General features: G+C 36.6%; 1 pseudogene; it reads left to right on the forward strand.

Moving 5' to 3' along the window:
* Positions 1-7,019: 7,019 nt before the first annotated feature.
* LOC132693510 (U2 spliceosomal RNA) lies at positions 7,020-7,180 on the forward strand (annotated as a pseudogene).
* Positions 7,181-15,254: the final 8,074 nt, after the last annotated feature.

Raw genomic sequence — 15,254 nt, forward strand, 5'->3', positions numbered from 1 at the left:
TTAATGCAGAGGAAGAAAGTATCTGTTACTGCCTGCTTCTTTTGCAGCTATCAGGCTGACCCAATGCCATGTAAGCAGTATCCATAAAAGCAGAATTTCCAAAGACTTTGCATTGTTTAAGGTTTCAGACCTGGAGTTCTTCTCTAATCCATTTCAAATCTTGCTTCCCAATTTCCTGCAAATCTGAGTGGCTTCTGACACCATGATTCTTCTCACATTCAGGAATCTACACATCTCTTGCATCCCTTCTCTTTTCTGACCGTGACTATCCCCTCCTAACCATGCTGTAATGGTCATCCTGTGTAAATCCGCCTCTCAACATCCTATTCTTGGCTTAGCCTCTCTCACCCTCTTCCAGTGTCCTTAGATTATTCTAGGCCCTGAAAAAGGGTTCTAGACCAAGGGTTCAGGGTTTTTTAAACATCATTTAAAATCCAGACTTACATAGAAAAAGTTACAAAAAAGTAGTAGAAATAATTCCTCTATAGTCTTCTTTCAGATTCTCCAAATTAACATTTTGCCACTTTTGCTTTATCATTTGCTCTCATTTCCACTCTTTCTATATTGTCATTATTCAAGGTATGTTTGTTCTGTACAGTCACAACAAACACTGAATTAGCAAATACTGAGCTCCTGGGGGAAATGTAGGATTAGATTCCCACGAGCCTCTGCCCACAACGTTTCCCTCAACTGATCAATACAAAATCTTGTTTAATGTGTGTTTCTGTTTAAGACACTTAAAAAATTTTTTTTAAATGTTTATTTATTTTTGAAGGAGAGAGAGACAGAGAGTGAGCAGGGAGGGGCAGAGAGAGAGGGAGACACAGAATCCAAAATGGGCTCCAGGCTCTGAGCTGCCAGCAAAGAGCCTGAAGGGGGGCTTGAACTCATGAACCGCGAGATCATGACCTGAGCTGAAGTCGGAGGCTTAACTGACTGATCCACCCAGGTGCCCCTAAGACACTTTTAAAAACTTATGCTATTGATTCATTAACATTGGACTAACAGACGACATCACTATAATCCATGCCTGAAGGGAGCTTATCTAAGAACATCTTTTCTCCATGAGGCACATTACAGCCTTCTTGCAGTTAGGAACACTAGACAGCACCTCAGCAGTATGTTTGGGGCCATTTTAAACAGTAAAGGGGCGCCTGGGTGGCTCAGTCGGTTAAGTGGCCGACTTCGGCTCAGGTCATGATCTTGCCGTCTGTGAGTTCAAGCCCCGCGTCAGGCTCTGTGCTGACAGCTCAGAGCCTGGAGCCTGTTTCAGATTCTGTGTCTCCCTCTCTCTGACCCTCCCCTGTTCATGCTCTGTCTCTCTCTGTCTCAAAAATAAATAAACGTTAAAAAAAAAAATTAAAAAAAAAAGTAAAATCACCAGCAAAAACCAAAAATGCAAAAAGCACATGGCACTAAATTAACTGTGAAAAGGACACTTATTTACAGTATGAGAGTTGAAGATGGCTGAACATCGCTTGTTTGACACCAACTGGGAAGTGTGCACAGAGTGACTCAGATATTTCAACGCACTGCGTATGTCCATGAATGATTGCAAAAGTGCCACAAGTATTATTTTGTGGATGCAAATAAACTTTGGTAATTAAATAAATTTGCAAATATGGAACCCATGAATAATTAGAATTGACTATATGTAGGCATACATGTATGTGTGTGTGTATACACACACACACACACACACACTTTACTGAGACATTTGAAAGTAAGTTGCACATGTAATACTTTTTTAGTCCTAAATATCTTAGTGTGTATTTTCTAAAAACAAGAACATTATCTTATATAACTTTATTACAATGGTCACAACCTTGATAAAGTACTATTTATAAATTTGATAAAGTACTATTACAGCTATAGATTTAATTTATATTTCATCAACTATTTCACTAATGCCCTTTGTATTTCAGGATGCAATCCAGAATCATATGTTGCATTTAATTGTCATGACTCTTTAATTTCCTTTAATTTAGTCTTTACTTGCTTTTCATTGATGCTGTCTTTTTAGTGGTGTTAGAACATGGAAGCAACAGAGAAAATTGTAAACGATACAAATGAAGGCAGGAGATGAGAGAATATTTTTTATTAAGCATTGTTGTATTCTCATGATGGTAATACAGAGGAAATACAGCAATGGGAAGCAAGAACTTTGTGCCACCTACCACACTATTTTCACTTTATTCTTTCTGAACTAATTACCTGTGATTCCATATTTATGCAAATAAGGAACTAAGGTTTTAGATGGTAAGCCTTTGTAGAAGGTCACTTAGCACTGGAGAGATTAGAATTCAAACCAGGTTAATAAGGCTCTAATAAGCAATGCTCTTTAAAACATACACCCAATGGCATCCAATGAAACATCAAGTAATCTCATGTACAACATAATTGTTATACTGCTCTTATCCGCTATCTAAAAAAATTTTAAAAAAATTAAAAAGACACCCCACAAAAACAATATAAGAGAAACAGAACAGGCTTTAACAAAACAATTGTAAATCCAGACAGAACCATTAAAAACTTTCCATCAGGAGGTGGCCTAGAGGCAATCTCATTATCATTTTTCCCATCAGCATCTCCCATGAGTATGCATTTAATTTTATTGTTAAACTTGACTTTTAAGATTTGTATAAAGCAGTATTTACAAAGTTGTTAGCAGAGCCTCCCTTAAGGTATGAGATATATGGATTTGATTAGTCTGTGTTCTCAGGCATGTTGGAAAGGGATATATCCTGGGAGTTAAGTTTGAATTTAGGGACTGTAATTCCAATCCAGGAAAAGTCTGTTTAACTAGAATGCTTGTTCTTGTCCCAGTGGTCTAGTGAATACACTACATGGTCAAATTGCTCTGTATAAGCTGAAATCAACAGTACAGGAGGGCACCATGGTGTAGATGGGATGTATGGTGGCATTTGAACATATACATGAGAACCAAGCATGAATTGTTTCCCTGATTCTTCTGTTTTTGTTTCTAATCATAGAATCAGAAATAGAACCGGAGGGCTTTAAGAAATCATCTTGAATAACCCTCTAAATGCAGGATTTTTTCTATTAAAATAGATTTTTATAAAAAAAACCTAACATTCAATGAGCCCTTATGATGTGCTAGATATTGTGTGCTTCATTACTTAATTTTCACAATTCTCTGAGGTAGATATTACTACCCACAGTTGGCAGATGGTGAAACAGAGGCTCAATAACTTGTCCTAGGTCACATAGTTGACAAGTGATAGATTGAAGTCTGGAGTCAGAGCTTCAAAAAGTGTGTGTTCATTTCATCACATCACTGATTTCTTAAGTTTAATATGTCCATCCTCTCTGAGGGACTTGTTGTTATACTAACAGTTATTAATAACTACCAATAGTCTCAAAAAACTGTGAATTAGGTGAAATCTGTCCTTGTTATTTTCCTAGTCATTGTCTTAAACAATCAGTTTACAAGTCTGGCTTATATGTCTTGGCCTGTATCTTTGAAGATTTATTCCATTACCTATCACTCTGAGTTTCTTAGATCCAAAGGTATCACCTAGATAGTCAGATAAATTATACTCATAACTGTGAAAATGGGAAATTACTAGATAAGTAAACTTTTGGAGAAAATAATGCACTTTTTTCTGTAAGATAGACTTAATATTGGTGTCTAATTCATTGAGATGCGGTTTTTCTATGGTAAATTGTATGGGATTAAGTCTGCTCATGAAGTAGAGAGAAGCACATCTATAAAAATGGATTATTAATGCTCATCTCTTCTATGTTATCTGTTTCATAACTCCTGACAGGTTAACAAAATAGGTATAGGAAATTAAAATAGTACAGCAAGGAATTAAAGGAAGCTTGAGTTCTGAGTTCAAACAAATAGGTTATTATTATGATATTAGGCATGGGGGAGTTTAAGAATGCATTGCTAAAAGGTTTTCATTGTCTTTCAGCACTGTTATTTTTAAAGAATATAAAATGTAGTAACAGAAATACCATAGTCAGAATAAGGTAGCTATGATAGCTTAAACTGTATGTTGAAATCAACTAGCAATCCCTAACCCACAGCATTTTACTCATTTCATTGTGTAAAAGAGCTTCAAATGGCCAGGGAGTCTTATAATGCCTTTACTTTATGAAATGGAAACATGAAAAAGTTCTTGTTTCAGTCATAATGTCTGAAGATTATTGTATGTCAAAGGAAAACTCACATCTGAACACCATGTGTTTAACATCTGCAGAAGGAGGAAAAATGAAAGATTCGACCAATTTATTACAAAGTTCTAGATACAATTAACCTACCCATTTGTAGAAGCATGGAAACTTAGGATACAAAAAGGGAAATCACTTAAAAATTTTTTTAACATTTATTTATTATTGAGAGACAGAGCATGAGCATGGGAGGGGCAGAGAGAGGAGGAGACACAATTTGAAGCAGGCTTCAGGCTCTGAGCTGTTAGTACATAGCCCAACGTGGGGCTCGAACCCACCAACTGTGAGACCATGACCTGAGCCGAAGTTGGACGGCCAACCGTCTGAGCCACCCAGGTGCCCGGGAAATCACTTTTACAAATACAGTTGACTCTTGGACAACATGGGTTTGAAATGCATGGGTCCAATTATACATGTATAATTTCATACAAAATATTGGAAATATTTTGGAGATTTGTGATAATTTGAAAAAACTCACAGATGAACCACATAGCTTAGACATGTCAAAAAAATAAAGAGAAAGGTATGGCATGAATGCATAAATACATGTAGATACTAGTCTGTTTTATCATTTACTTTCATAAAATGCATATGAATCTATTATAAAAAGTTAATCAAAGCTTATGCACTAAAAACACTTACACACCATATATGACACCATTCACAGTTGAGAAAAGTGTAAAGAAATGTGAAGATGCCATATGATAACTGCATAAATTTAACTGTAGTATGTACTGCGCTACTACAATAATTTACTAGACACCTGCCGATGCTATTGTCATAAGCCCAGGTGGTACAAGTGTCTGCTTAGAATGCCATGTGATACTAATCATCCTCACCTAAGCAGTTTGTCTCAAGTAAATTGCATATTGCAGTAAAAAGTGAACTCTCACAATTCTCATGTATTTTTCACCACGTTTAGTGTAATACTGTAAACACTGAATAACACCAGGGGACACATACGAAGTGCCATTAGTGATCCTAGAAGTTCTCCCAAGAGACAGAGAAAAGCAACGGTACAAGAAAATGTTGAATTGCTTGACATGTAGCCATAAATTGAAATCTGTAACTGTGGTTGCCCACCATTTCAAAATAAATGAATCCAGTGTAAGGACCATTGTAAAAAAAAAAAAAGAAAAGAAAAAAGAAAATTCATGAAGCCATCACTGCAGTTTTGCCAACAGACATGAAAACCTTGTACTTTTTGTGAAATATCTTTTTATCTCATACTGAAAATGCAGCTTTTATGTGAGTGCAGGGTTACTATAAGAAAGGAATACTTACACACTCTAATACGATTTGAGAAAAAGCAAAGTCATTATATGTCAATTTGAAGCAAAAGGAAGGTGAAGGATCTAAAGCTGAAGAATTTAATGCCAGCAAAGGATGGTTTGATACTTTTAGAAAGAGGTTTGGCTTTAAAAATGTTAAGCTAACCGAAGAAGCAGCTTCTGCCAATGAAGAGGCAGCAGATGAGTCCTAGATGCCATTAAGAAAGTCATTTAGGGAAAAAAATATCTGACAGAACAGACTTTTCATGCAGACAAAACTGCCCTATTCTGGGGCAAAAATGTCACAAAGGATATTTACTAGTAAGAAAAAGAAGTGAGCACCAGGATTGAGGCAGGGAAGAAAAGGCTAACTCTACTATTTTGTGCAAATGCAATTGGGTTTTGATCTGGACTGCCTTTGTCTACAAAGGTGCTAACCCCTGAGCCTTGAAGGGGAAAGATAAACATTAGATGCCAGTCTTTTCATTATACAACAAGAAGTCCTGGAGAATAAGAACCTTTTTTCTGGATTGGTTCCACTGATGCTTTGTCCCTGAAGTCAAGAAGTGCCTTGCCAGTAAAAGACTGCCTTTTCAAGTTCTTTTGATATTGGACAATGCCCCTGGCCACCCAGAACTCCATGAGTTCAGTACCAAAGGTGTTAAAGTGGTCTACTGGCCCCAGACACATCTCTAATTCAGCCTTTAGATCAAGGAGTCATAGGGACTTTTAAGGCTTATTGCACATGGTACTCTGTGGAAAGGATTGTCAATGCTAAGGAAGAGATCCCCAATAGAGAGAACATCATGAAAGTCTGGAAGGACTACACCATTGAAGATGCGATCATTGCAGTTGAAAAAAAGCTGCGAAAACCATCAAGCTCCAAACAATAAATTCCTGCTGGAGAAAACTGTAACCAGATGTTGTGCATGACTTCACAGGATTTACGACAGAGCCAATCAAAGAAATCATGAAAGAGATTGTGAATATGGTAAAAGAAGTGGGATGTGAAGGGTTTCAAGATACAGATCTTGTAGAAATTCAAGAGCTAATAGACACCCTACCAGAGGAATTAACAGAAGATATCCTGATGGAGATGAGTGCTTCTGAACCACAGCCAGACTATGAGGAGGAAGACATACAAGAAGCAGTGCCAGAAAACAAATTGCCATTAGTCAAACTGACAGAAAGTTTCTGAGTATTCAAGACTGCTTTTGACTTCTTTTATGACATGGACCCTTCTATGATATGGACACTAAAATCAAAGCAAATGGTGGAAGAAGGATTCGTATTGTATAGAAACATTTTTAGAGAAATAAAAAAATAAAATGTCTGACATTTATATACTTCTATAAAATTACATTGAATGTGTCTGCCTCTCTTACCTACCTTCCACCGCCTCCACTCCTCCACCTCTTCCACCCCTAAGATAGCAAGCAGGATCAATCCCTCTTCTTCCTCCTTCTCAGTGTACTCCACATGAAAACAATGAGGATGACGACCTTTATGATGATCCACTTCCTTTTAATGAATAGTAAATAAATCACTATCGCTTCTCGGCCTTTTGGCTAAGATCAAGGGTAGTTTCTGTTCTTATCAGTAAATAAATCACCATGCCATACAGTTAATAAACTTAAGTGTTGTGTGTGTGTGTGTGTCTTCATATGAAAATCTAATGACTGTTCGTCAAGGTCTGTATTAGACATTTTTGGGTCATTATTGTCATAATTGCCTCAGTCTTCATCCTGTAGAACTTTGCGCAAGACTTGTATGGAAGTGGATAGTCTATCCTTGAACACGTATAAAGTGAGTGATATTTAATGTAAAATTAAGAATGTGTTAGTGTTCTTACTGTTGTATAACTTTGCTTTCAAAGAATTACATTACCATACAGTATGAATGTCTCATAATTGGAGAAACTGCATATCACCCTATCATCACAGGTAAGCGGTTTCTCTTGAAAAATGTAACAATTTTTCTAATACGGTATTATAAAAATGATTGCAATACCAAATATCATAAAAATTTTATAATGGTTCATTCATTAGTGTATAGGCTAGACTACAATAAAGCAATCACATTGCTGTTTCTTCATTTTCAATGCATGAATCATTATACCTATAGACAAATATGAATTTTTTACATCGTCTTTTCATTTTTGATGTCTAGTGTTAGCAATATATTTAACATCTACAGTATTTTTTTGTGTCATATTGAATTGTGTCAATATTGAAATAGGTACTGACAGACAATTTATCTTATAAAGAGGTGACATAAACTAAATGCATCGATAAATACAGTAGAGTACCGTAAATGTATTTTCTTTTCCTTATGATTTTCTTAATAACTTTTTTCTCTAGCTTACTATATCGTAAGAATCCAATATATATAATACATATAACATATAAAACATGCGTTAATCAAATTTATATTATTGGTAAGGCTTCCAGTAAACAGTAGGTTGGTAGTAGTTAAGTTTTTGGGAATCAAAGTCATATGGATTTTTAGGGGGTTGACACCCCGATCCTTGCATTGTTCAAAGATCAAATGTATATTTTCTGGTTAGTAGTATCAAATAAAAAATATACACACATTATATATACATATGTATTTTTTCTATTATATTATAGAAATATATATTTTTCTAATATATATATTTTCTAATATTTTCTATATTATATATATTATATATTTATATGTTTTTCTAATATTTTCTAATATTTCTTTATTACATATATTATTCTAATATTTTCTATATTATAAATATATGTTTATAATATATATATATAATATATATTTTCTATTATTTAGTGCCAAATTAAGTGATAAACTATGGTAGAGAACACGAGTTAACTAGCTTCAAGTCAGGACAATGAAAGTAAACTGTTGTCCTTGAAAAGAAAAGCTAAACTGTTTCTAATCCCTCATAGTTAGGGAAATTTTGTTACATAAATAAATGCCAGAAGCTGTGCTGATCTGCTCCAGTAAAGAGATTATATTGTACACAGTAACTGTAACCTTGTTAAGTTTTCAGAGGTTCACCTTCATTTGCCATGATCCATTGGGTTTATGAAGGCCTTGATGAATTGATTGAGATATGATGTACCACCACTGCATCCTTCAGTTCTTTGATGATGGTGGATATCTCTGTGATTCTTTATGAGATCTGGCATTTCTTCTGATTTTTTTACTTTGATTACTTCTGATTATTTACCCTAGCTAGGATGCAAATTTTAGGAACTTCCTTCCATAATATCTCTTGCCCCAACTAATGTGAGCTGCTGCATATATGTGCATCAATTATACATTTAGAATCTGAGGAAATTACCAAAGAGTAGGCTCAAGGACTTATTGCACCCACTATCAGATGATCCTGAGCTATAATTGCATTGATTACCTGGCTTCCATAAGCTCTCATTCAAACTAGAGGACTATGATAGTATTTTACATCTCCACAGAAAGTATGGGTATTACTTGTTCCCTAGTAGTCCTTTTCCTGGCATATGACTTCAGTTTCTTTAGAGCAAGAAAGAAGGTATATTTACTATATATACCTGTGGCAACATTGTAGGGTCAATCTTCAGAGGGATCTATCCTCCGTTTATTTATTTATTTATTTATTTAAATATGAAATTTATTGTCAAATTGGTTTCCATACAACACCCAGTGCTCATCCCAACAGGTGCCCTCCACAATCCCCATCACCCACTCTCCCCTCCCTCCCACCCGCCATCAACTCTCAGTTTGTTCTCAGCTTTTTAAGAGTCTCTTATGGTTTGGTTCCCTTCCTCTCTTTCTTTTTTTTTTCTCCTTCCCTCCCCCATGGTCTTCTGTTAAGTTTCTCAGGATCCACATAAGAGTGAAAACATATGGTATCTGTCTTTCTCTGTATGACTTATTTCACTTAGTATAACACTTAGTATAATACTCTCCAGTTCCCTCCATGTTGCTACAAAAGGCCATATTTCATTCTTTCTCATTGCCACATAGTATTCCATTGTGTATGTAAACCATAATTTCTTTATCCATTCATCAGTTGATGGACATTTAGGCTCTTTCCATAATTTGGCTATTGTTGAAAGTGCTGCTATAAACATTGGGGTACAAGTGCCCCTATGCATCAGCACTCCTTGGGTAAATTCCTAGCAGTGCTATTGCTGGGTCATAGGGTAGACCTATTTTTAATTTTTTGAGGAACCCCCCACACTGTTTTCCAGAGTGGCTGCACCAGTTTGCATTCCCACCAACAGTGCAAGAGGGTTCCCGTTTCTCCACATCCTCACCAGCATCTATAATCTCCTGATTTATTCATTTTAGCCACTCTGACTGATGTGAGGTGGTATCTCAGTGTGGTTTGATTTGTATTTCCCTGATGAGGAGCGATGTTGAGCATCTTTTCAAGTGCCTGTTGGCCATCCGGATGTCTTCTTTGGAGAAGTGTCTATTCATGTCTTCTGCCTATTTCTTCACTGGATTATTTGTTTTTGGGGTGTGGAGTTTGGTGAGTTCTTTATAGATTTTGGATACTAGCAATTTGTCTGATAGTGTCATTTGCAAATACATTTTCCCATTCTGTTGGTTACCTTTTAGTTTTGTTGATTGTTTCCTTTGCAGTGCAGAATCTTTTTATCTTGGTGACGTCCCAATAATTCATTTTTGCTTTTAATTCTCTTGCCTTTGGGGATGTGTCAAGTAGGAAATTGTTGCGGCTGAGGTCAGAGAGGGTTTTTCCTGCTTTCTCCTCTAGGGTTTTGATGGTTTCCTGTCTCACATTCAGGTCCTTTATCCATTTTGAGTTTGTTTTTGTGAATGGTGTAAGAAAATGGTCTAGTTTCATTCTTCTGCATGTTGCTGTCCAGTTCTCCCAGCACCATTTGTTAAAGAGACTGTCTTTTTTCCATTGGATATTCTTTCCTGCTTTGTCAAAGATTAGTTGGCCGTACTTTTGTGGGTCTAATTCTGGGGTTTCTATTCTATTTCATTGGTCTATGTGTCTGTTTTTGTGCCAATACCATGCTGTCTTGATGATTACAACTTTGTAGTAGAGGCTAAAGTCTGGGATTGTGATGCCTCCTGCTTTGGTCTTCTTCTTCAATATTACTTTGGCAATTCGGGGTCTTTTGTGGTTCCATACAAATTTTAAGATTGCTTGTTCTAGCTTTGAATGCTGGTGCAATTTTGATTGGTATTGCCCTGAATGTGTAGATAGCTCTGGGTAGTATTGGCATTTTAACAATATTTATTCTTCCAATCCATGAGCACGGAATGTTTTTCCATTTCTTTATATCTTCTTCAATTTCCTTCATGAGCTTTCTATAGTTTTCAGCATTCAGATCTTTTACATCTTTGGTTAGGTTTATTCCTAGGTATCGTATGCTTCTTGGTGCAATTGTGAATGGGATCAGTTTCTTTATTTGTCTTTCTGTTGCTTCATTATTAGTGTATAAGAATGCAACTGATTTCTGCTTTTTTTGTTGTTTTGTTTCAAAATTAAAAATGTTTGTATTCAAAGGACACCATCATCCTAGAGAATGTGAGAAAATATTTGCAAATGATAGGTCTGATAAGGTACATGGATCTAGAATACACAAAGAACACTTTCAACTTAGCAATAGAAAGACAACCCAAATGAAAAACAGGTAAAAGGATTAAAATCCACTTCTTTAAAGAAGATGTACAGATGGCCAATAAGCACATAGAGAGGATATTAGAGAAATGCAAATCAAAATGCCAATGAGCCTCCACTTCATACCCACTTAGGATAGAAATAAAAGAATAGATAATAGCTAGTGTTGGCAAGGGCATGGAGAAGTTGGAACCTTTGTACGCTGCTTGAGGGAGTAAAAAATGATACAACCAATTCGGAAAACAATTTAGCAATTCAATCTGGAGTTAACATAGGACCCAGCAATCTACTTGTAAGCATATATCCAAAGGAAAAGACATAGGTTCACGTAAGTTCTTGTATACAAACATTCATAGTAACATTAATCATAATAGCCAGGAAGTAGAAGTAACCCAAATATCCTTCAACTGATGGATGGACAAAACGTAGTGCATCCATACAAGTTGGAGTGTCATTTGACGATAAGAGAATGAAGTACTTCTGTAGGTTGCAATATGGATGAGCTTTGAAAACATGAAGTAAAAGAAGCCAGTCACAAAAGATCACATATCCTATAATTCCATTTACATAAAATTTACAGACTAGGCAACCCTAGAGAGAACATAGATTCATGTTCTCTCGGGGGTGCTCACATGACACTTACTGATTTTGTATTCTGCGACTTTGCTGAATTCATGTATCAGTTCTAGCAGACTTTTGGTGGAGTCTGTTGGGTTTTCCATGTATAATATCATATCATCTGCAAAAAGTGAAAGCTTGGCTTCATCTTTGCCAATTTTGATGCCTTTGATTTCATTTTGTTGTCTGATTGCTGATGCAAGAACTTCCAACATTATGTTAAACAACAGCAGTGAGAGTGGACATCCCTGTCGTGTTCCTGATCTCAGGGGGAAAGCTCTTAGCTTTTCCCCAGTGAGGATGATATTAGCTGTGGGCTTTACATAAATGGCTTCTATGATGTTTAAGTATGTTCCTTCTCTCCCGGCTTTCTCGAGGGTTTTTATTAAGAAAGGATGCTGAATTTTGTCAAATGCTTTTTCTGCGTCAATTGACAGGACCATATGGTTCTTATCTTTTCTTTTATTAATGTCATGTATCACATTGATTTGCGAATATTGAAGCAGCCCTGCAGCCCAGGAATGAATCCCACTTGATCATGGTGAATAGTTCTTTTTATATGCTGTTGAATTCGATTTGATAGTATCTTGTTGAGAATTTTTGAATCCATATTCATCAGGGATATTGGCCTGTAGTTCTCTTTTTTTTGCTGGGTCTCTGGTTTAGGAATCAAAATAATGCTGGCTTCGTAGAATTAGTCTGGAAGTTTTCCTTTCCTTTCTATTTTTTGGAACAGCTTGAGAAGGATAGGTATTATCTCTACTTTAAATGTCTGGTAGAATTCCCTAGGGAAGCCATCTGGTCCTGGACTCTTATTTGTTGGGAGATTTTTGATAACTGATTCAATTTCTTCACTGTTTATGGGTCTGTTCAAGTTTTCTATTTCCTCCTGATTGAGTTTTGGAAGAGTGTGGGTGTTTAGGAATTTGTCCATTTCTTCCAGGTTGTCCAGTTTGTTGGCATATAATTTTTTATAGTATTCCCTGATAATTGCTTGTATTTCTGAGGGATTGGTGTAATAATCCCATTTTCATTCATTATTTTATCTATTTAGGTCATCTCCCTTTTCTTTTTGAGAAGCCTGGCTAGAGGTTTATCAATTTTGCTTATTTTTTCAAAAAACCAACACTTGGTTTCATTGATCTGCTCTACAGTTTTTTTAGATTCTATATTGTTTATTTCTGCTCTGATCTTTATGATTTCTCTTCTTCTGCTGGGTTTGGGGCGTCTTTGCTGTTGTGCTTCTATTTCCTTTAGGTGTGCTATTAGATTTTGTATTTGGGATTTTTCTTGTTTCTTGAGATAGACTTGGATTGCAATGTATTTTCCTCTCAGGACTGCCTTCACTGCATCCCAAAACATTTGGATTGTTGTATTTTCATTTTCATTCGTTTCCTTATATTTTGTAATTTCTTCTCTAATTGCCTGGTTGACCCATTCATTCTTTAGTAGGGTGTTCTTTAACCTCCATGCTTTTGGAGGTTTTCCAGACTTTTTTCTGTGGTTGATTTCAAGCTTCATAGCATTGTGGTCTGAAAGTATGCATGGTATGATCTCAATTCTTGTATACTTATGAAGGGCTGTTTTGTGACCCAGTATGTGATCTATCTTGGAGAATGTTCCATGTGCACTCGAGAAAAAAGTATATTCTGTTGCTTTGGGATGCAGAGTTCTAAATATATTTGTCAAGTCCATCTGATCCTATGTGTCATTCAGGGCCCTTGTTTCTTTATTGATCCTGTGTCTAGATGATCTATCCATTTCTGTAAGTGGGGTGTTAAAGTCCCCTGCAATGACCACATTCTTATCAATAAGGTTGAGTATGTTTGTGAGTAATTGTTTTATATATTTTGGGGCTCCCATATTCGGCGCATAGACATTTATAATTGTTAGCTCTTCCTGATGGATAGACACTGTAATTATTATATAATGCCCTTCTTCATCTCTTGTTACAGCCTTTAATTTAAAGTCTAGTTTGTCTGATATAAATATGGCTACTCCAGCTTTCTTTTGACTTTGAGTAGCATGATAGATAGTTCTCCATCCCCTCACTTTCAATCTGAAGGTGTCCTCAGGTCTAAAATGAGTCTCTTGTAGACAGCAAATAGATGGGTCTTGTTTTTAACCCATTCTGATACCCTATGTCCTTTGGTTAGAGCATTTAGTCCATTTACATTCAGTATTATATTTAAAGATATGGGTTTAGAGTCATTGTGATGTCTGTAGGTTTCATGCTTGTACTGATGTCTGTAGTACTCTGTGGTCCTTGCAACATTTCACTCACAGAATCCCCCTTAGGATCTCTTGTAGGGCTGGTTTAGTGGTGATGAATTCCTTCAGTTTTTGTTTGTTTGGGAAAACCTTTGTCTCTTCTTCTTTTCTAAATGACAGACTTGCTGGATAAAGGTTCTCAGCTGCATATTTTTTTCTGTTCGTTACATTGAAGATTTCCTGCCATTCTTTTCTGGCCTGCCAAGTTTCAGTAGATAGGTCTGCCGCTCGTCTTATGGGTCTCCCTTTGTAAGTTAGAGCCTGATTATCCCTAGCTGCCTTCAGAATTTTCTCTTTATCCTTGTATTTTGCCAGTTTCACTATGATATATCATGCAGAAGATCAATTCAAATACGTCTGAAGGGAGTTCTCTGTACCTCTTGGATTTCAATGCTTTTTCCCTTCCCCAGATCAGGGAAGTTCTTAGCTATGATTTGTTGAAGTACACTTCATGCCCCTTTCTCTCTCTTCTTCTTCTTCTGGAATCCCTATGATATGGATATTGTTCCATTTGATTGCATCACTTAGTTTTCTAATTCTCCCTTCATACTCCTGGATTTTTTTCTCTCTCTTTTTCTCAGCTTCCTCTTTTTCCATAATTTTATCTTCTAATTCACCTATTCTCTCCTCTGCCTCTTTCATCCATGCTATGGCTGCCTCCATTTTATTTTCACCTCATTTATACCATTTTTTAATTCATTATGACTGTTTTTTAGTCCCTTGAGCTCTGTAACAATAGATTCTCTGCTTTCCTCTATGCTTTTTTCAAGCCCAGTGATTAATTTTATGACTATTATCCTAAATTCTTGTTCTGTTATATTGTTTAAATTGTTTTTTATCAATTCGTTAGCTAATGAATTCATTAGCTGAGAATTTGACAGCTGACGAATTTCTTTTGTGGAGATTTCTTCCCTTTTGTAATTTTTGGTAGTCCCTGTGGTGGCTCCCAACTGCAGGGCACTTCCCCTGTGCAGTCTGGAGAAACTTGTGTTGGTGGGCAGGGCCACAATCAGACCTGATGTCTGCCCCCAGCCCACCGCTGGGTCTACAGACTGGTGTGTACCTTATCTTCCCCTTTTCCAGGGGCAGGACTCATTGTGGAGTGGTGTGGCCTCTGTCTGGGCTACTTGCACACTGCCAGGCTTGTGGTGCTTCTTTGATGGGATCTGGTGTATTAGCTGGGGTGGATCTGCAAGTTTCACAGGGGTGGGAGGGGCAGCCTTAGCTTGCTCTGCCTTCGCTGGTCCCCTGTAGGAGGGGCCCTACAG

Source organism: Panthera onca, chromosome B1 (genome assembly GCF_046562875.1).
Source record: "Panthera onca isolate mPanOnc1 chromosome B1, mPanOnc1 haplotype 2, whole genome shotgun sequence".
Taxonomy (NCBI): Eukaryota; Metazoa; Chordata; class Mammalia; order Carnivora; family Felidae; genus Panthera; species Panthera onca.